Raw genomic sequence first — 23,705 nt, 5'->3', positions numbered from 1 at the left:
ACCATTCCAGTATCTTTGCCAGGGGAACCTCAAGAAATTACAAAGAATTGGAAACAACTGAAGCAAATACAAGATTAAATTAGATCCTGTCTAATCTACCTTCATGCAGATTAAAGTGTAGCAGAAGGATGGAGCAAAGTATACAGATAGAAAATGAGGTAAAAGATGGTCCTTGCCCTCAAGACACTCATCATTTAATAGGGGGAGACAAACAATCACTTGCCTACAAAAATAGCAAATAAATAAAAGAAGGAAGGAACCAGACATTATAGGAATTGGGAAAGACTTTCTATAGATATTGGATTTGGGTTGAGACTTAAAAGAAGCTAGTAGTTGGTGGAGATGAGGAGGGATAGCATTCCAGGCACTGGGGACACCCAGAAAAAAATACCTGAAGCCAAGAAGAGTTATCTTTTTGTGGAAAAGGAGCCAGTGTCATTGAATCCATAAGTATGTGGCAAGAAATAAGGTGTAAGAAAGCTGAAAAGATAAAAGAGAACTAGATTTTGAAAGATTTTGAATGTCAGAGGAATTTGCACTTGATACTGGAGGCAATTGCAAGTTTATTTGATTTTTTTGAGTTTATTGGAGTTTATTGAGTAGAACGGTGATTTGTGCTTTAGGAAAATAATTTTAATATTCTGGATGGCAGATGGATTAAAGTGGGGTGAGGCTTGAAGTCGTCAGATCTACTAGCAAGTTATTGCGATAGTTTGAGGGTAAGGGACTGTCCCAGTGTAATGACGGTATCAGAGGAAAGAAGGAAGAATATTTGAGAAATGTTGCAAAGATGAAATCAACAGGCCTTATGTGGATATGGGATTTGAGAAACGGTAAGGAGTCAAGTGAATGACCTGGATTGTGAATCTGTGGGACTGGCTAGATGATCTTGCCTTTGATTGTAATAAGAAAATTAAATGAGGAAAAGGGTTTAATTAAGGGGAAAGAAAATGAGTTCAGTGTTGGAAATTTGAAGTTTAAGATATCTATTGACATCCATCTTGAAATGTCTGAATGGTGATTTAATATGGGAATTGGAAGGTCAGCAGAACGTTTAGGGCAGAATAAATAGATTAGAGAATCTTCAGGACAGAGATGGGAACTGAAAAGACCATGAAGTGAAAGAAGGAACAACAGAAGAGTGTTCAGAACATTATAAAAGAGAGAAGATAAAAGGACCTAACATAGCCTAACATAGAAGGCATACATTTCTACCATGGTTAGTTCTTTCTGTGGAAAGGAAAGCAGAATGACCAGAAGTTCCCTGAAGGTGACAGAAAATAATACTGACTTTCCCTGCTGTTAGTAACAAGATTTTAGCCAAATCAAAAATAACCCCTTGGGAAAATTCAGCAGAAATTTAATAGGCACCTACTATTTGTGAAGTATTGTTAGGGGCTAAGGGATATATAAGACAAAATATTTATAATCTCATGGTAGAGATAAGAGAAATAACTAATACACATTTAAATATAACTAGCACAAAGGGCTAGGAGAGACCTAGGGATGGCATTTGAAAGTGTTCTAGATAATCAACCTTTTGATGCATTGATGGTAAATCAGGTCCTATCTTCTCCAGGATAATAGAAAAGGAAAATCACATCTGTTACATCTCATACAATGGAGAACATTTAAAAATTGTTAGGTAAAGACAGATAAAAGCATCTCATTAAAGCCCTAACAATTGTAATTTATATAAGAAATGAAAAACACTTGTCAAGTGGAGCAAAGGTGTAGTTAGTGCTTAATTGTAGGTAGAATGATAATTGGATATTAATGACATAATGTAATCTCTTGTCAGAAATTAACAAACAACATTAGGCTCTGTTTCCATTGTTATTTCAAGCTGATTTAATGCTGGTGACAAAGCAGTGCTCAGAGGGTTTCAGGTAAAGTGGCAATACCAAAACAAAGCCATGCTCACGAAGATTCAGGTAAAGTGGCCACACCATACTCCAGCAGATTGCTGGAGTATACAGGCAAATCCCACTTTGAGCATATTCAATTAGTTTTGATTTGATTAATGTACTTGATAAACCAGGGCAGAGATATAATTTGCCAAGATTCAATCACTCAACAGTCATTGTTTGCCTTGATAGAAGAACTCCTTCTCAGGATAACAGAAATACCATAGTCCATTGACTACAAAAATGAATTTGGAACCTTGGAACCCATCAGATCAAATATCTATTCTGCCACTTATCTGTGGGAGGTTATGTGGACAAGTCACAAATTATTTATTGGCCTCAGTTCTCCCATGTGTAAACTGAGTGAAGATGGGTTGGGGTCAATGGGTTAGCTAAGATTCATGGTGTCCTTCAGTTAAAAAGAAATATGATTCTACTACCTATAGAAAAGGTTTTTTCTTGTCAGGTACAACAATCTCTCTGTCTTTTTTCCTGTCAAATTATTTTGAAGGTCAACAAACATATTCTATGACAACTTAAAGTAATAATACTACTTTTTTAAAAATAGGAAAGGTTTACTTGGCTATCCTATGGGGGGCATACTTTATATAACACAAGAGAACACTCGTGTGTTAGGAGAAACAAAAATGCAAATATGCATGTGCATTCCCCATTTCATTTACTTCCTTTGGTGTACTCTTTCACTCCACTTTGGCCAAACATAGGACCATAATTTTGATTTTCTTGTCAACCCAAAGTACTCTCCTTCCTTGTTCAAGAACTTTGAAATCATTAATCCTTGATGACTACATCTTTCCATCGCCTTATAACATTGTTTTTTGGCCTCATCATGACCTCCATTCTTTCTTTTTCCCCAGATCATCATCCATGAATTAGCTCCATTCTCTCTTTTTTTTTCTATCTTGACTAGTTGATGAACCAATCCAATTCTATTCTGTTTTCTGCTCTCAAATCCTGTGTCCCCTTAATGACTCCTTACTAAATTCCAACCTATATTATTCCTATCCTCTACCCCTTTGCTACTGAACATATTACTAAATAGTACTAAAAGAAATCATGAAACTGTGATGAGTGGGTCCAATATAAATTTATGTTATCTAATTTCAACTGGGACGTCATTGCATCAAAAAAAGTTATTGTAATCAGTTTCCTACCCCATTCTTCACAGTAGTTGTTTCAAACCTCCTTGTTTTTTCCCAGGCTTCATATTGTATTTTTCCATTCTCTTGCCTAAGGATCTCAATTCATATTTCAACAGAAAAAAGCGAAATCTTTTGCTGAGAGTTCTCAATTTTTTTCTCCTTATCTCATGTCTTTCTGAAATCTTCCCTTGTCTTAGATAAAGGTAGCTTTTTTCCTTGTCAGGGTCTAACATTCTATAGGCTCTCATCCTATCGCATCTTCTCTAGGAAATTGCCCTCACTATCATCTTCACTCTTTCTACTTACTATCTCTTTACTGCCTATAAACAGATCTATGGTTCCCTATCCTTTAAAAAAAAAAGATCATCACTTGATTCTACTATCCTAGTTATCCATCTTTGTAAATCTCTCATCTTTGGGGCTAAATTCCTTGAGAAGCACATTTTTACTTTTCCTCTTTCCCTTTTGTTTCTAAATCTTCTGCAATTTGGTTTATGATCTCATTCAACTGAAATTTCTCTTTCCAAAGTTGCCATTGACCCTTAATTTCTAAATCTTTATGGTCATTTCTCATTTTTTCATCCTTCTTTATCTCTTGACAATATTTGACACCACTGATCACTTTCTCTTCCTGGATGTTTTCTCTTTTCTAGAGTTTTATGAAACTTCTCTCTGCTGTTCTTCTTTCTAGCCAATTGCTCCTTCTCAGTCTCCTTTGTGTCATCTGTTATGCCCATTTGTCATGAATGTTTCTCAAGTCTTTGTTCTGAGCTGCCTTCTCTTTTCAATCTATACTATCTCACTTAGTGATCTAATTAGTTTATGTGGGTTCCATTAATATTTTTATTCAGATGATTCTGAGGTGCTCTTATCTAATTCTGTTCTCTTTCCTGAGCTCTAGTCCCACATCATCACTGTCTTCTGAGTATCAAAAATGATCTTCAGTTCTTCCATGTCCCTTCATCCATGAGAAAATCAGTTGTTAAATCTAATCATTCCCACCTTCACAACTTCTTTACAATATTAAATATAAATTCCATTATATGTGTATGTGTGTGTGTGTATGTGTGTGTGGAGCCAAGATGGTAAAATAAAAACAGGGCTCACCTGAATTGTACAAAATTCCCTTGTAAACATACAACTTTAAAACAATACCTCAAAATGGATTCTGGAGTGGCAGAACCAACAAAAGGTTGTAATGAAACATTTTTCAGCTCCAAACAACTTAAAATAGTGGCAGGAAAAATCTATCTCATTGGGGTATGAATAGACTAGTGCAAGACATGCCCGACAAATCATCAGTAGGCATGACAAGTGACTGAATCAGTAGCAATTTCCAGACTTCTGTATGGGTGTCAGACAATTGGTCAAAAGGAGATTGTCTAGGACCGTTTTTTTGGATTCTGTGCAGTTGTCTGTACTCAGCTTTGGATCGTGGTCCCATGGTGAGAGGTAAAATCAAAATACAAACTCAGAAAAAGACAAATCAAAGTGGCTACATGCCAGCCTCAAAAAAAAAAAAAAAAAAAAAAAAAAGAATGAATAGGCCTCAGGACCAAAAAAAGAAAAGAAAAGAAAAGAAAAAGAACTACTAGAAGACCTCAGAAAGAACCTTGAAAACCAAATAAGAGAAGTGGAAGGAAAAAATGGGAAAGGAAATGAAAGTTGTGTGAGAAAATTGAAAAAAGAATCAACATCATTACTGATGAAAACAGTAGAGCAGCTAGATGTAAATAGAGTACAGATTTTGAAGTCAGGAAGACCTGAGTTTAAATCAGGACTCAGACACTTAACACTTACTAACTGTGTGACCCTAGGAAAATCACTTAACTCCAATTGCAAGAAAGAAAGAAAGAAAATAGCATTTTAAAAAATCACAATAGAACAAATGTTAAAAATTCACTGAGGAAAACTTAAAAAATAGAATTTGTTAAATATAAAAAGAGTTACATAAGCTCAATGAAGAAAATAATTCCTCAAAAATTCAGAATCAAGCAACTAGAAGTTAAGGACTCCATGTTTAAGAAGAAATAAAACAAAATTAAGAGAATGAAAAAAAAAAAAGAAGCGTGAAACATCTTATTGTAGAAAAGTAATGACCTAGACAATAGATTGAAGAGAGCATTTAAGAATTATTGGATTACCTGAAAACCAAGATGAAAAGAAGAACCTAGACACCGTATTTCAAGAAATTATCAAAGAAAATTGGGGTAGTGGGCAATACTTGATCTTTATCCTCATTGAAATTGATTCAAAGAGACAATAACAAACATGATGAGTTGGATATAGAAATCCTTAACTTACTAGGAATTAGGGGAGTGGTGGAGGCAGTGATCCTTTCACTTTCACCAAACACTTTCAAGTAGATACAGGGTAAAAGGAGAAAGAAAAAGAAGGATGAATAGCAGGAAAAGCAGGATGGTGAGAAATACACAATAAACATAACTGTGAATATGAATGGGATAAACCCAGCCATAAAATGGAAGTAGATAGCAAAGTGGATTAAAAACACAATCCTACAATATGTTGTTTACAAAAAATCCACTTGAATCAGAGAGAGAGATACAGGATAAAGGTATTAGAGCAGAGTCCATTATGCTTCAGCTGAGGTGAAAAAAAAAAGCAGGGATAACGATGATATCAGACAAAGAAAAACAAGAATAGATCTAATTAAAAGAGATAAGTAGAGAAACTGCATTTTGCTAAAAGGTACCACAGAAAATAAATTAATATCAATATCAAATATACATATATATTATATGTATGACAAATGGATAACATCCATTCTTAAAGAGAAAGTTAAATAAGTTACCCAATGGAACAGACAGTAAAGCTATACTAGTACAGGATAGGAACAGGAGGAAAAGGAAGGGGAAGGCTTAACTTTTCCCCTTTAAGAACTAGATAAATTTATTGATAAAATAAATAAGAAATAGTTAAGGAGAATAATAGAGTTTGAGAAAAGTTATATATGATAGACCTTTGGAGAAAAATGAATGGGCATAGAAAGGAATAGCCTATTTTATCAGTGGGATATGACACCTACACAAAAATTAAACATATATTAGGGTATAAAATCCTCACAATCAAATGCAGAAAATCAGAAATATTAGATGAATCATTTTCAATTCATTGGATTAAATTAAGGGTTGTGGAAACAGTTTAACAGTCAATTGGAATCTAAATAATGCAATCCTAAAGAATGAGTGGATCAAAATACAAGTTATAGAAGACATTAATAATTCCAATAATAGGATTGACAACAATGAGATAACATACCGAAATTCAGGGGATACAGCCAAAGCATTACTTAAGGCAAAATATGTATCTCTAAACATGTCAACAAATCAAAGAGCAAATGATTGGATTGCTCATACAAGCACAAACACCAGAAAAAGGACAAATTAAAAATCCCTAATTATTACACACCAAATTGGAAAACATGAAAATCAAATTGATATCAATAAAACTGAAATAAGAAAATTATTGAACTAAGAAATAAAACTAGGAATTGGTTTTATGGAAGAAAACCATAAAATAGATAAACCATTGCTCAATTTTATATAAAAAATAAAAAAACAAATCACTAATATCAAAAATTGAAAAGGTTAAATTCACCACCAATGAAGATGAAATTAATGCAATTATTGTGAGCTATTTTGACCATTTAAATGTCAACATATCTGACATGAATGACAGTAAAATGAAAGAATATTTACAAAAAATATAAATTGCCTGGATTAACAGAAGAAGAAATAGAATACTTAAATAAACCTATCTTTGAAAAAGAAACCGGGCAAGTTATCAGTGAGCTCTCATAGAAGGACCAGAGATATTCACAACTGAATTTCTATGAAACATTTAAAAAACAAGTCCTACAAAATTCCCTTTTATGATACAAATATTGTACTTACTAATATCTAAATCAGGAAGATAAAAAACAGAAAAAGAAAATCAGAGAGTAATTTCTTTAATGAATTTTTTTTTAATAAGCAAAAGGACCCATATGTAAGAAAATTTGAGAAGGCTGTGAGTGAATGGATTAGTAACAGAGCTAGAATTAAGACCCATGTGTCCTGAGTCTTTTCCTTTGGACTTTTATCTCTATACAAAATTGCCAATCAGAGTATAACATTAATAGCCTTAAAGGTAGTTCTCCTTTACATGTTGGGGATTTTTAAAAATACATTTAGAAATTATAAAGAGATTTAATAAAATTATTTTATGTGAAAGATTCGCTATCTTTAAAAATAAGATGTTAGTAGTGTTGACTAATTTTACTTGTGTATTTCAACTGAAGTTCTGGGGAGACATCTTAAAAATTACAATGGAATTTAACCAGAAAAAGCTGCTTTTTGATTTGAAGAAATTTATTTTACATTCAACTTTTGAGAATTAGAAGTGAAATTGATGAGTTAATTTACAGTCATATTGGCAACAATAGGCTGAGAGGTAGCAAATCCAATGCTACCATGAAATATTATACTAATGTTGCTTTGTAGATTGTAGGCTCATAAAGTAGATAGTCTGTGTATAATACATAGGAGAACAGTAAAAATGACAAAAGGTTTGAGAATTAAGTCCTATAGGGGAAGCACAAGGGAAATGATTTTTTTGATCTACCAAAAATAAGTGGAGCATTCAATTAAAATCTTCAACTCTATATTAAAAAAGAAAAAAAAACTGCAGAAGTGATCAGAATCATACTTTTCACTTTATATTAAAGAGAAGATACAAGAGAATGAGTATGCCATTCCAGAAAGAATTTAGATTAGACTCTAATTAAATAAATATATTTTATTTATATAGTATGTTAAATAATAGTAGCTGCCCCTTGGGGACCAAACCAGCCAATTTCAATTAGGCAATGTTGTTATTTCCTCCTTTTCCTCCTCCTCCTCCTCTGTTCATCATTGGAATAGACGGAAGAGCTGTTGGAATACACAGGAGAACTATTGGAATACCCAGGAGCCACCTGATAGTGGCTACTGGAGATCCAACCCAGATTGGCTCTCTTTTTGTGAGAGGATGATACAAGGAGACTGAGAGGTAGCTGTTCTCTGATCTCTCTGACTGAGCGGCCGTTGTGCTGTCTGACCTCTCTCCTCTTCCCTCTGCCTCCAATTTATCTCATTCCCAGTCTGCAAAACCTGTGTCAGCAAAGGTCACTCTGCAACTCCTTCATTTGTTATGATCCATAGCTGTAGAGGTTCTTGGAAAATTGACCTGTCCCTTACAGTTCACATGGGGAATCATATCCTTACCTGTGGGTACTCTATTTAAAGGAATATAAATTTTGATTATTTTTACTTCACAAGATAGCTTGAAGATTGGGAGGGAGATTTCTTTTTCTTCTTCTCTGTTCTATTTTTTTTTTTTAACTGAGCAAATTACCTCTTTTTTTACATGTCTTTTTCACTTGCTATTTCTTGAAATATAACTCTGGAAAACCTGGCTTTGCTAAAGCCCATTGTGATTCAAATGAAGGTACTTGACTATGTCTTTAAACCCAAATCATTTTGGTTTTCACTGGTTGGCCTATATAACAGGGCCCAGTCCAAGCTTTACTTGCTCATTATTTGGATTTTGAGTCACTCAGAGTGACTGTAAGTAGCAATTGCTTCTGTTCTGGTCTGAAATTCTGAGGGTCTTCCCCTCCTGTTTTGATTCTTTTATGAAAACAAATTAGGCCATCTTTTACCTCAATTTTTACCTAGTCCTTAATTATGAATGGGCATTGCCTCAGACAGACTGAAACCTGGGAAAGACCTTACTTTAAAAAGGTCAAAGTCTCCCACTACTTCTGGGACTATCAACCTGTTTTGCTCATTGAACTCTTGACTCTGGAGAGTATTGTACAGCTGATGACTCTGTACCTTACCTCACTTAAATCAAATTCACTTTCAAAACTCCAGATATCATTGATGTTTTTTAAGAATGAAGGACTTTGTAAATAAAAAGCTATTAAAAAAAAAAAAGAATGAAGGACAAGGGACAGCTAGCAGTGTATAGAGCACCATCCCTGAAGTCAGGAGCACTGCAAGTCACTTAACCCCAATTGCCTCAGAAAAAAAAAAGGGACAAACAACAATAATGTTGCATATTTACTTTATTTGATCATTACAAATGAGGCAGGAGCTATTATTATTATTATTTACATTTTACCAAAGGACTGAGCTCAGACAGGTCAAGTCACTTGATCAGAGTCACACTGTGAGTATGTTTAAGTAAGGCAACATTCTAACCTTTTGACTAATAGAGGAGTGAAGCACATTAGTTATAGAGGAAACTTGTGGAGTTTCCTTTAGAAATATTTTTTGAGATTTTCTGCAAGACAGAAGAATGGACTGAATAAAATGTGAAATTATTATTTTCAGAGTTCACAAAAGTGAAAGGGGGGAGTTTTATGGGAGCAAAACTATATCCTTAAATGGATTCTGAGTTTGAAAGAGAGAAATACAAGAATTTCTGAGATTTTAGGAATTTGCTTCAAATAGGGAAGCAGGTTTTTGTTGTTGTTATTGTTTTTTAGGATAGTGAGACTTGAGATATGTATGAATATCATACAAGTGAATCTCAAAGTCTCAATACAGTGTAATAAATTATCACTAAGAATAACTATAGCCAAAACAATTGCATAATCTTAAGACCCCTTGATGAAAAGTTTTTCTTACCTAGACCTATCTTGAAATGACAGACACCCACTTTGTCATGAGGCTTGGACTCAAGACTTTTCCAGCCTGGTAAGACCTGATAGAGCATACCATCTAATGGAGTGACTTTTAGGCACCCAAATTCACTTGTATACCATGGTGAAACATCAAAAGGGATGCTTAGTAGAGTTAATATAGCCTTATGTAGAATTATTAAAAGAAACAATAATGAAATAAAACAACTTTCTAATAAATACGAAAATATAAAGTGAAAAATAACATGGAAAACAAGCATGGACTAATGATTAAAAAAAGGTGCTAGAAGTGAATATCTTGGTTTCTTCAAATACATGAATGACCATCAAGATTAGTTTTGTTGTCTTTTCATAGGGCAGAAATAGGGCAGAGGGCAGAAGCAGGAACAAGGGGTAAGTAGGAGTTTCATAGAAATAGGCTTATGCTTGATGTTAGTAAAAAACAAACAAAAAGCCTTCCAAATAATTAGATCTGTCCCAAAGTGAAATGGACTGTCTTGAGAAGTAATAATTTGTACTTCATTATAAGTCTTCATGCAGAAGGTAGAGGATCATTTATCAGATATATTACACTGGGGTTTCTTTTAGGTGAACTAGGTAGCTGCTACACTCTATTTCAATTCTAAATTTTGTGATTCTATGAAGAGGTAGGAAAGGGCAAATATATAAGGTGACCACTTGATACTGAAGCTTAATACCTCTTTGATCTCTCCTACTTTTACTTGACTGTGTAACCTTACTAAATTAATATGCAGGTAGGTCTTTCAGAAATTCCATCTGTTATTTTTAAGTAGCATCTGCAATTAGCTTATTAAGGTTGTGAAGTTTGCTTCAACTGACTTGCTGTGAATTTACATGACCTCTAAACATGTATAACTCTGAAATCTATACTTAGATCAATGCTGCTATATGTTGTAAGTAAAATATATCAAGTAGAGCTATGTGCAACTACTTGTCTATACATAAATACTGATAGAAAAAGAACTGACATTTTGAAAGCTATAATATACAGTATATACTATTAGAAAATCATTTCTAAATATCTTCAGTTCCAAATGATTTTTTTATTAAAAAAAAAAAAAAGGAAGAAAGAAATGCTTTTAGTCAAGTTGCCTACTGTGCAGAAAAGGGCATTAGTTGGAAAATATTGATACAACTGGGAATAATGGGCTTTTAAGATGTTTAGCTCACCATTTATCTACATGATAGTCTCTACTTTTGGATACCTATGAGTATAATACATTTTTGAGTTAATGCAGCAGTCACTGGAGACAGAGTCATTCCTTAAGATGTTGGTCTAGGAGTACATGCTGTGGTAGTGTTACCCCCTGAATAGTGAGATATATTCATTAAAGACTAAGCATCATACAAAAAGAGTACATACAAATTAAGTGATATTGTTTGACTAACTATTACCTTTCTCAGTAAAAATAGTTTTTCCAATAAGACTATTTTCCTCTCACCTTCTGAGATTAATGAACTCATTAGCCACCTTCAGTTTGTCTTCCCTGATTTTTTTTCCCTTCATTTCCCTACATTATTGGAGAGGCAAGCTAATTCAAGTGCATGTAACTTTAGTAATTCCTCCTGAAACATTAAGAGTCTGGATTCAATTTGAGGGGCTCTCAGTTCTTTGGTTTATTGAATTGAACTAAATGAAGAGGATATTTTAATATCTCCTAAGAATATGAATGATTTTATTTCTAAGTTATTGCAAACTATAGGACACACAGCTGAGCTCTTAAAACATTATGTACTAGTTTATGTCTTTATAAATTATACTTCTACCTAAGGTATAGCTACAATCATTGTTCTTTAAGATTTGTTCTTCTGTATATGCTTATTTTGGTGAGCTACTCCTTTATCTTCATGGTACCGATTGTTTCTGACAAAGCTTGCTTCTTCTCCCCTCTATAAATGTGCCATTGCTATTCCTTGTTACTGTTTTGAAGTCATCTAACTCATCTCCTCTCCTTTTGTAAAAGAGGAAATTGGGATTTAAGAGGATCAAATGATTGTGCAAAATCATAAGTAGTAAACATTTGAAGAAGGATTTGATCCCTGGTCAATGGTGCTATTTCCATTTTTGCTCTTCATTAACATTGCCTCCTAAGGTCAGTTGTGATTTTCTCCATCTCCTTGAACAGAATCAGAGGTTCAGAAATTTGGATGGGAGGGAGGCCCTAAAGTCCATTTAGCCCAGCCTTCTCATTTTATAGTTAAAGAAACTGAGATGGGGTGACTGGAAGGCACAGTGGATAGGGCACGAGTCTTGGAGTCAAGAGGACCTGACTTCAAATCCAGACTTAGACACTTAACACTTATTAGCTGTGTGGCCCTACGCAAGTAACTCAACAAAAACAAAATGGAAATTGAGATCTAGAGAAGTTCAATAACTTGCCTAGGATTACTTGGGTACATTGAGTAGTAGAGCAAGATTCTAATCAAGGCCTCTTTACTCCACACCCAGTGTCCTTTGTATTTACTTTGTATTTTCTATTTGCTTAGTGGTCTAGACTAAGCTTAGTGGTCTAGACATTTCTGAAAAAAAAAAGATTGAATATTAAATTGTTCATATTAGAAACTTTAAAAGTTGTTATTCACATTACCTTTTCAATTGTTGCAATTGAAAAAGGGAGAGCTAAAGCACAAAATAAGAGTCTGGTATACTGTAAAGATGGCTGGGTTTAGAGTCAGAGGACATAGCTTTGAGTCTTTTGGGTCACATGACCAAGAAGATGGAAGACTAGACATTTCTTCCAATCCTCTGAAATTCTCAAATATAAGAAAACAGGAATTATTCATGAAAGAAAGACAAAGCAATTTCATCAGTCTCTTGGTTTAAGACACAAGAACCCTAAAAAACTACTGATTCAATGAACTATTTATTGTCAACTCCCTCATTTTACAGTTGGGGAAATTGAGAATGAGAGAGGTTGAATGGTTCAGGTCAATTAAGTGGTCAAGCCAGTCTTCAAAAAAAAGTCTTCCAATTCCAAATTCATTGTTCATTGCATTTGCCATTTCCTTACTGCCATCATTTAGGTAGTACTATTTGTACAGCAGAGAAAATCTAATAATCCTTCTCTCCCAATTTAAGAGCATTTTATTTTTTCCAATTACATAGTCTTCAACATTCACTTTTAGAAGATTTTTGAGTTCTATTTTTTTTCTTCCTTCCTTCCTCCCTCTCTTCCTCACTTCCCTAAGAGAGCAAGGAATCTGACATAGGTTATGTATATAGAATCATATTAAACATATTTACAAATTAGTCATATTGTGAAAGCAGAACAAAAGAGGAAAACATGAGAAAGGGAGGAAAAAGTGAAAATAATATGCTTTGATCTGCATGCAGACCCAATAGTTCTTTCTCTGAATGTGGAGAGCATTTTCCACCATGAGTCTTTTGGAATTGTCTTAGATCATTGTATAACTGAGAAGAGCTAAATCTATCAAAGCTGATCCTTTCACAATGTTGCTGTTACTGTGTATAATGTTCTCCTGAATCTGCTCATTTCACTCAGCATTAATTCATGTGTATCTTTCCAGGTTTTCCTGAAATCTGCTTGTTTATCATTTCATTACACTCATATATTACAAATTGTTCAGCCATACTCTAATTGATAGGCATTCCCTCAATTTTTAATTCTTTACAACCACAAAATGAGCTGCTATAAATATTTTTGTGGATTCTTTTCCATTTTTTAGGATCTCTCTGGAACAAAGACCTAGTAGTGGTATTGCTAAATCAAAGGATATGCATAGTTTTTTAAGGGCTAATAATCCTCAACTCTGAACACACTGAGCAATGTACTAGCACCACTCCCATGCCCACTCATCACATCATAACTCCAGGAACTGACCCACAAGTTTGAAACAGAACTCACTTCCTCACTGACCTCCTCTTCACTATGTTGACCAATAGCAAAAGGCTGAAGCTTGCTTTAGCTGAGACAATGACATGGTAGCACTGTTATACAGTTATACTGTTATACAAAAGCACTCAGCCAGAAAACTGAGGGATTGCAGGAACTAGGATAAGATGTGTGTGTGTGTGTGTGTGTGTGTGTGTGTGTGTGTGTGTGTGTGAAAAACCCACAGAGATACAGAGAGAGGGAGTGAGGAAGTGAAGGAGGGAGGAAGGAAGGGAGGGAGGGAGAGAAAGGGAAAGGGAGAGACAGAGGGAGCAACTATGAGTATTCTACTACGCCTGAGGAAAGGGGTAAGAATCCACTTGGGACCAGTTCTGCCCAATCCCACCAAGTCACTTGGGGAAGACACTGAGTTCTATGAATTGTGAATTATGAACAAGGGGAAAGCAGAGATGGCTTTGAGTTCTGGTCTGTAGAGAGACTTTCCTCAAAAACAGAAGGAATCAGAAAATGAGTGTTCTAAGAAATAAAAAAAACAAAAGAAAATACAAAAAACACCATAGATATCACTAAAGATGATAGGAGGAAGAAAAGTCAATTAAAGATCTTGAGTGTTAGCAAATAAATCAATAGAAAAGATATTAATAACAGTGGGTAATATTGCCTCCAGATAAGGTACTAGAGCCTATCTATAGATAAATATTACAAGATAAAGACAAATGAACTTGAACCCTGGGAATTATCAAGAGAGCAGAATATTCCTGAATGTTTTAAAAGAGAAGTAAAAATTGTGAAAGCAGAGGGTATGGATTCAAGAGTTGGTTCTGTCATTTACTATCTATGTAACCTTGAGCAAATCACAGCTCCCATTCTGAAATGTTAGAATAAGGCATTGGGCAGAGTGATTGCAGAATTTTTTTTACGTCATCTCTGGAGCTACAACTGTACATTACATTACTACTATAACCTAAAAATAAGCTCCTAACTGCATAGTTTTTGTAGTTTTAAAACATTTTTTTTAATTTTAAAATTAAATTTAAATTTTCATATTTAAATTTTTAAACATAGCTTTCACATTTTTATACATTCAACTAGTCCAACTTATTTTATGGATGAAGAAACTATGGTGATGAAAAAATCCAGAGATGAAGATGGCACTGAACATAAAGGCAAAGTTATAATCAGAATTTATTGACATCCAGATGCTGATTCCTTTTAGGGCTGTAGTAGAACCAGTCTCCTAGCCCAGCTCCCCCTTACCCTGACACAGCTTTCTACCTACACACATCCTTACACACAACTTCCTTCTGTCCAGTTTCCCAAGCCTAGAGAGTTGCCTGGTGAAGCTTTCTTCACCTTCCCAAAAACTGATTGGCCCTAACTTCTCTGACACACAACCTTACTTACAGACAATAAAAAAAACCCAAACCAGGTGAATTTGGGGTCTCTTAGTCTTGGTGGGTGCTGGGAACTTTGTTTTTGTCCTTAATGAATGACTGATTAGAGACATTTCCAGATAGACATGAGGGGAGCCCTATCAAGAAAAGCTAAGTACCCCACTATAACCTTGTTGCCTAATCTTTCTGTGTTAAAGCAAAGTAAATTTTCTCCTTTGCTAAATACTTGTGGTGCAAGAGAAATCCTTTCATTCCAAGATTTAACCTGACCTAAAAGGGTGCTGGTAGGTCTATAATAACTGCCCTGACCTTTGTTAGAGAAAATGACTTAAGTCAACTTGAACTTTTAACCTAAACAAGCTAATGTTCTGTCAATTAATCATGTTTGTAGTGAATGTGTTATTTGGATGAATCAAGATCCTTCCTAATTTGATATCATTAGTCAAAGCTCACTAATCATAGTAAAGCTTTCTATATATAGCAAATACCACCTCTGTCACTTGCAAGAGTAATTTGAAATTTGTGATTATTCAAAAAGGTATTCTGATAAAGTTTACAAAAACATTTCATACTAAAAAGGATTTTTTAAAATGAAATAATAGAAATGAGGATTACATCTGTCATAGGAATAGGAAACCCTCTCTACTAATGCAGATCAATACATTCTCTGAAATTATATAATTTTAGAAAGTTATCTAGAGCACTCAAAAGTTACTTGACTGGCCTAGTCATATAGTTGGTATATGTCATTGGAAAGAGTTGTACCCAAATCTTCCTGGATCTGAGAACAGCTTTCCACTCCCTCAGTATACCACAATGCTTAATTTGAAAAGACAAGAGACTAAATTACAATCCATTTTTAAATGTTAAAAGATTTTAAATAAAAAATTAAATGAGACATATAGATGAATTTCAGCTACCTTTCATATGTCCATTTCTCTTTCTCCTTATTTGAGACTCTCTATGGCAGTTTCAAATTAACTTTATAAGAGATCTTCCTTAAATATAAATAGATCATATGACCACAAAAGATGAGAGAATACTTACATTTTTAAGTTCCTCCACACCAGAACCTCAAAATAAAGGAATTATACACTACATAAAGAGTAATTAGTATCGAATTCACAAGGTAAGACAGAACTCCTTTATAAGGAAAAATCTTTTGAATTTATATTAAAATATCCTAATATTTAGAACTCTAATTCATTTCTCACTACCCCCAAATGATCCTGCATGCCAGCCAAATGACAACAAACAAGTTTTTCAGTTTATAAATCAGGGTTCAACTTAATAAGGATATCCTAGGGCAGTGCTCTGTGTTTAGCTCTTCCATAATCCTCAAGAAAAAATAGATACCAATTCTGCTCCATTATATTAAGGAAAGACACAGGGACTATAGGTTGGGGTATATTTCCACAAAGCAAAAGTTACCTCAAATGTTATGAATCATAAGCTACAGAGAAGCAATGCCAGGCCTAAAGTAATGGGTAATTGTAATATTCTCTGTTGAGGTTTGCTTGGGGTCTCTGGGAGCAGCCTTAGTTTCAGTTCAGTAATCACAAGTGTAGCCAGGGTTTAAAGTCCAAATCCTTTATTGTCTCTTTCTAAGTCTTGTCTCCTTTCCTGGGGCCTATCTCTCTCCTTGATTCCAAGAGCTTGAGTTCCCACCTGCCTTCTCTGGCTTCTGAATCTCCCCAACTGAATCCTGGCTGAGGCTACTGGCTTATATGCCCCACACTGAGTATAAACCATTCATTATATCACTAGGAAACCATTATTTGTTGTACGGTTAAATCAATGCTAAACTAGATTTAACCATTGTCTCCTCAATTCCACTTAATACCTTGTTTCAAGTTCTGGCCCATAACATCTCCTTGTAGGAACCATGCTAAATTAGATAACTATTATCTCTATCAATTCCACTGACTTAGAACCTTGTAAGAATCCTTTCAAGTTCAGAGTTCTGGCCCATAACAAGTAATGAAAAATTTATTTCAAATGGAGTTCAAATCCCAGCTAAGCATCTTTAGAGTTGACTAATCTACCTAGATAAAATTCCCAAGATACTTAGCTAGGAATTGTTCTTGTCTCCATAAGCTTATAAACAAAGATGCTCATAAAGAAAGAATGAAAAATGAGCAGAACATCAAAGTATACAAACACTTTGAACAAATAATAGAATATGAAGGAAAACTAATCAATATAATCCAATGAAAAAAAATGAAAGAATATCCTGTGGACTTCTCTAGAGATCGTGGAAAAATAGCAAGAAGTTCCAGGATGATTCAAAAGAGAAATAAACTCCTAAACTAAGAAATTAATAATGTCTTTAGGTCAGAAATCAGAGTTCTCAAAAACAAAAACAGCAGAGTAGAAAAAAATGATGGAAAATCTCTACAAAAGTCGAAGGCAAAAATATTAAGTGGTCAAAAATTTGGAAAATATGGAAAAAGCTGCAAGGTTAAAAGAAAAAACATGAATTCTATACAACTTGTTGTATAGAATTGCCTAAAGATAGAATACACAAGAATAATCTAAGGACTATAGGTCTCCAAGAAAAAAAAATACAACAAATGTAATTGTAAAGTCCTCGGTACCAAAACTTCCTCTTCCACAACTTTTGAACAGACAATTAAATATTGATATATCACATCCTTGAATTGCTGCTGGAGTTTTACAAATGTGCATATTTGAAAATCCTGTTCAGTTAAATTGAGTTTAATAATTTAAATAACAAACAACTAATTTTGCAAATAAACAGAAGCCCTTCAAATATGAATGAAAGGAAATTTGAATTATGCAAAATAATTCCATGTTTACAAGAAATCAGACAAAAATTGGAATATCATATTCCAAAATCAAAGGAACTGGTTGTAATCCAAAACAGTATATCTTACAACTCTGACACAAATAATTAATGGAAAAAGATGGCTATTCAATAAAATTGGGGCATTTGAGACATTCTTGATAATCTTTTAAAAATATTATCTATTATGCCCCAAACTGTGTATACCCTTTGATCCAGCAGTGAGATACTAAAGAAAGGAAAGGGATCTGTATATGTCAAAATATTTGTGGCAGCCCTTTCAGTAGTGGCTAGAAACTAAAAATGAATGGATGGCCATCAATTGGAGAATGGTTGGGTGAATTGTGGTATATAAATGTTATGGAATATTATTGTTCTGTAAGAAATGACCAGCAGGATGATACAGAGAGGCTTGGAGAGACTTACATGAACTGATGCTGAGTGAAATGAGCAGAACCAGGTGATCATTATCTCTTTCAACACCCTCCCGCCTTCTCATATCCTAAAGCCCTTCTATTTTTCTGTAGGGTAAGACAGATTTGTATGCCCCTATTGGTATGCATGTTATTCCCTCTTTGAGCCTCACTTCCCCCTCAATTGTAAAAGTTTTTTCTTGCCTCTTTTTTAATGGCAGATAATTTGTACTATTCCATTTCTTCCTTTCCCTTTCTCCCAATACATTTCTTTCTTACTCCTGAATTTCATCATTTTTTAAAAAGATATCTTTTCATATTCAATTCACAACTGAGCCCTCTGTCTATATATACTTCTTCTAACTTGCATAATAATGAGAAAGTTTTAATGAGTTACAAGTATCATCCTCCCAAGTAGAAATGTAAACAGATAAACCTTATGAATTCCCTTATGATATCATTTTCCTGATTACCTCCTTATGCTTCTCCAGAGTCTTGTATTTGAAAATCAGATTCTTCCTTCATCTCTGTTCTTTTCATCATGAATGCTTGAAAATCCTCTACTTCATTAAATGACCACCTTTTGCTCTGAAGGATTAAATTCAGTTTTGCTAGGTAGGTGATTTTGGTTATAATCCTAGAGACATCACTACTGATTTCTCATAAAATCATTAGCTTCCACTTACCCAGCTCAAAATTTTAAGGAATGTTTTTCCTCAGTGAGCTTTTGTAACTCCTTTCTCAACTGGCCAACTTTGGTTTTTAAAGCATTCCTCTCATTAATTTTTTGTATTTCCTTTTGCACCACTCTCAATTTTTTTCTCTAATTTTTTCTCTACATTTCTTATTCAATATTCAAAATTCTTTTTGAGTTCTTCCATGAACTGAACCCAATTCTTATTTTTCTTGGAGGCTTTGGATGTAAGAAATTTGACTTTGTTATCATCTTCTGAGTGTGTTTTGATCTTCCTTGTCATTACAATAACTTGCAATGGTCAGAAACTTTTTTGTTTTCTTTTCATTTTCCTAGCTTATTACTTAGGTTTTAATTCTTTTTAAAGTAGGACTTTGATGATACTGGGATTGGAGCTGGGACCAGGCCTAGGCTGGCACTGGAACTGCACATTGGACTCCCATGATTTGTTATTTCCTTCACATTCTGTCTCCTTCACCTGGGGCTGAGCTAGCTTTCTGGGGGACCTTCAGACAGGCCTTGGTCTTAGTGGAGGAATGCAGAAGGCAGGAGAGCCACCAGGATGGTGGGAGATGGAATGTCTCTCTTCCAGTTCTTAGTGGCTCTTATATACCTTATTATAATTATATCATTACAGCATACTGATTATGTGTGAACTTAGAGAACTATTACATCACCATGCTAAGTATTCCTCTGAGTTAACACCTTGTTTCAAGTATACTTCTCTAGAATTCTGGCTCTCTACAATTCTATAAAAAATGATGAGCAGTCTGATTTCAGAAAAGCCCAGAAAGAATTACATGGACTGATGCTGAGTGAAGTGAGCATAGCCAAGAGAACATTGTATACATTTGTGATGGAGGGTGCCATTTGCATGTGGAAAGAGAGAACTTTGGAGACTGTGTGTGGATAGGGGCATGGCATTTTTACCTTTTAATTTGTTTTTTGTTCTTTCTTTCTTGTATTTTTTTCCCTTTTGCTCTGATTTTTCTTGCATAGCCTGACAGGTGTGGAAATATATTTGAAAGAACTGTTCATATTTAGCCTTGCTATCTTGTAGAGATGGGTGGGAAGGAAGAGAGAGGAATTTGGAACACTGAGACTTTCAGGGATGAATATTAATGGCTGTCTTTACATGTTTTGTTTTGTTTTGTTTTGTTTTTTGAAAAAATAAAATGCAATTAAAAATAGACAGCTTGATTTAAGAGGCAAAGCAAAGGACAAAAAAGGTATTCCACTGACTGTTAAAAGACTAACAATTTCAAAGAATCAAGACTATATAAGGCAAAAATTTTGAATTAATATTTTTTGCATGAAATCCCCTGGATCCCTATTAATGAATCAATATTTTTTTTTGTGGAAAATAATGAGAAATTGTAGGAATAGAAAAATAATGGAGAGATTAAAAAGTAGGTGATATAGCTCTATGAAGTTCACAGGTAAACAATAAGGAAATGATAATTCCTGTAGCTTCCAAACAAGGTGGGACTTTTTGGAGAATAGGACAAAAGCAATCAAGGAGAGGGACTGAAATTGATGCTAGGGTGGTATTCCTCATTCCAGAATAAAAAAAGAAAATGTTCCCCTCTTTAACAGGGAGAGTGTTGGCATTTATGCTGTGATGAATGGCACCAATGGTATTGCTATTGCTTGGTCTGAGCTCTCTCTTTCCCCATCTCCTCATGTCCATGATAGGACCGGGTCCTTGGCTGTTGCTACCAGGGAATGCCCCTGGCCCCTTATTCTAGGATCTGTTTTGAGACCTCTCATCCATTCTTCCATGAAAGTTCCCAAAAGAAAAAGAAAAGTGGAAACGTTTTCTCCTTGTAACATAATTCAGATACAGTGTTCTCAGGAAACCAACTGGAGGTACATTTGTACATTTGTCCCTATCTCTGCTAGAAAAGTTTCTGAGATTTTGGGAAAAGATTTAACACTAACCTCTCCACTGCATTATACCAAAGAATCTCTACCCCAACTTTCAATTCATGTGACACAGTTTCCAATAGCCTTCCAAGTTTCATATAAAATGGTAAGAATTTCCTTCAACATAGGTTTTTGAAAATTCCCAAATTCCAGTTTTTAGGAAAGATCCAATTCATTACTAGTGCAAAATTTTGCAAATTCAACAAATAAAAATTTATAGCATTTATTATACTCAGGATACTGTTGTATAAAATAACTACCTTTTGCAATTAAATAAAAATTACTAATTAAGTTTATCTTCTTTAAACTCACCGAATGCGTCTTTGAGACATCAGTAACAGAAAAGATGATAAGGGATATTTATAACATTGAAATTGTACTCCCTCATGTATTAAAATGTACTTCACATTGCTTATATGCCCTAAATGAAAAATTACATGCTGTTCCATTTTCTATAACTACTAAAAGATATATTTGAGAGTGACTATTGTCTGAAACTAACTAAATGACTAGTAGGTGACTAAAAACTCACTCTCTAATGGCCATTTTAAAAATAATGTTCACAACGATATGAAGAAAATTACTACTTAGTGGTATTTTGGTATAGCCGGAGAGATAGGACCTATAATTCTGATAAAGACTTCATCTATAAATTAGGCCTAATAATACTGACCCACATCACAAAGATTTATGTGAAGATGAACTAAAATGTTTTTACAGCATTTAAAAAAACACAAATTGCTCCTTAGATACCAAATTTTTTAGACTGATAGGAAAATTTACAAAATGTGAGTTTTCTTTTTAGCCATTTGTGTGTTTGTGTGTGTATGTGTGTGTGTGTGTGTGTGTGTTGGCTTCTTATTTATGTGTTGATTACTGTGTACTATGTGCCTTGGGGAACATGGGAAACATCTCAGGGATTATTACAAAATAAAAAGAGTTTGAGGGGCTTATGCCCCCATAATAGCATGAGATCTTAAAGACATGTGATACCTTTGAGGTTCAAATTTTGACAATGTCCCTGGAAGCATCTAAAACTTTTTTTTAAGAAATGTTTGAACTGTGAGATCAATTTCCTTTTCTAGATGGAGTGATTTGGGGGGTCAGTACAATGCCACCTGCAGCTTTCTAATGACATCTTTGGAATAAACACTTCAAGTTGGAATAGTCTGGTACAAAGAGAATTAATTTTTTCTACAATCATCATCTATAGCACTTCTTACTTTCCAATAAATTACAGAGTTGCTGTCCTTTGGACTTAAGAGGTCTATCATAATGTGAGTAATCTTTCTTGGAGCAATAGATTGAGTCTGTCTAACCAATGTTTCTTTATACACTGATGCAGACAAGAAAGCATTCTGTGTTTGGCTCTATTGTTGGTATAAATAGAAAATGACTACTTACAGATACAATCATTGTTCTCTTCCTCAAAAAAGTCTGTTCTAAATTTTTTTTCTCAGATTCGAAGTCCATGCACTCCATTTCCTGAAGTGTATAATGATTCAGGCTCTTATTCAAATAATTTAAGTTACAATAAAACCCATGTGCTATTAATACTCCCTGGAAATTAAACAAGTATAGTTTTGTCTTTAAAATACTCACCTAGTCATATGCACAATATTTAATCTCTTTGAGGCATTTCAGCTTCCTTTGAAGCTATAGACTATTTGGAAATGATTCATAGAAAGTGGCTTGTTTCTCCTTGAGTTTCCCTGTATTGAGTAGCCCCTCAGGGATGCTAATAGAAAAGAAGGGAAACAAGCTTGGCTAACCATAGTCTAGTCAGTTTACAATTTAATTGAGAAATGGACTTTTATGTTTTACATCATGACCCTGGACCAATAATCACTTCTCAGGACCGAATAATTTGAATGCATGCTCTTGTGTCAACCAAAATGGAACATAACACAATCTCTTTATTCCTTTCCAGCATAATTTGTCATAATTATATTAAGCTACCTTCAGGAATGGCATAAAAATTTAATTCATTGCTTGCTAAATTTTATTAGTTTTACACAGTAATTGTTCATATTCAAGTTAACTTTTCTAATTTTTTTCTGATTTTATTTAGAGACAATAAGAAGTTTTCTTACCTCTATTTCACTATTTTAAAATGCTAATCTGTAATCTGGATTTAGTTTTAATGCTTCTTTGTTGTAACACCTAATGTTCTGCAGATACCCCCACTATTTTTCTGAGAAAGATAGAGTTTGGGGCATGCAGAAGGAACACAGGTAGCACGGTGCAACAGAAAAAAAATATATATAGATTTCAAATCCAAGTTCCACAACTTAGTTGTCTGACTCTTCAACAATTCACTTGAGCTCTGTCAGCCTTAATTTTTTCATTTGTAAAATAATACCTTTGGATTGGATTGCCTTTGACATTCCAGACTGAACTTCATAGTATTATAGTTGGAAAAGGCTCAAACTGTTGTCTAGTCTAATCCCATAATTTTCCAGATGAGATAACTGAGGACCAGGGATTTTGAATACCTTGCGTAAGATACTAAGTAGATAATATTAGAGGTAAAATTTGAATTAGGCTTTCTGACTCCACAATGAGTGTTCTTAATACTATGTAGTGACGGAAAAGAATAGTCAGAAAAATCAGAGTGAAAAAGCTAATCAAAGATATATGATGGTGACATGAGTCATTTATGAGATTAGGATTCTACTTGCTGCATGGGTAATCTATATGAAGAAGATATCTAAGATTCCCCTTGTTTCCCCCATCTTCACCATGACAATATATCTGAGATAGAGAAACCATTAAACTTGAGTTATATTTCATGCAAGATCCTGTATTTTACCTCCTATGTTTTGAATGATATGACATC

The sequence above is a fragment of the Sarcophilus harrisii genome, chromosome 5, assembly GCF_902635505.1.
Source record: "Sarcophilus harrisii chromosome 5, mSarHar1.11, whole genome shotgun sequence".
NCBI lineage: Eukaryota > Metazoa > Chordata > Mammalia > Dasyuromorphia > Dasyuridae > Sarcophilus > Sarcophilus harrisii.
This window is presented reverse-complemented; position numbering follows the sequence as displayed.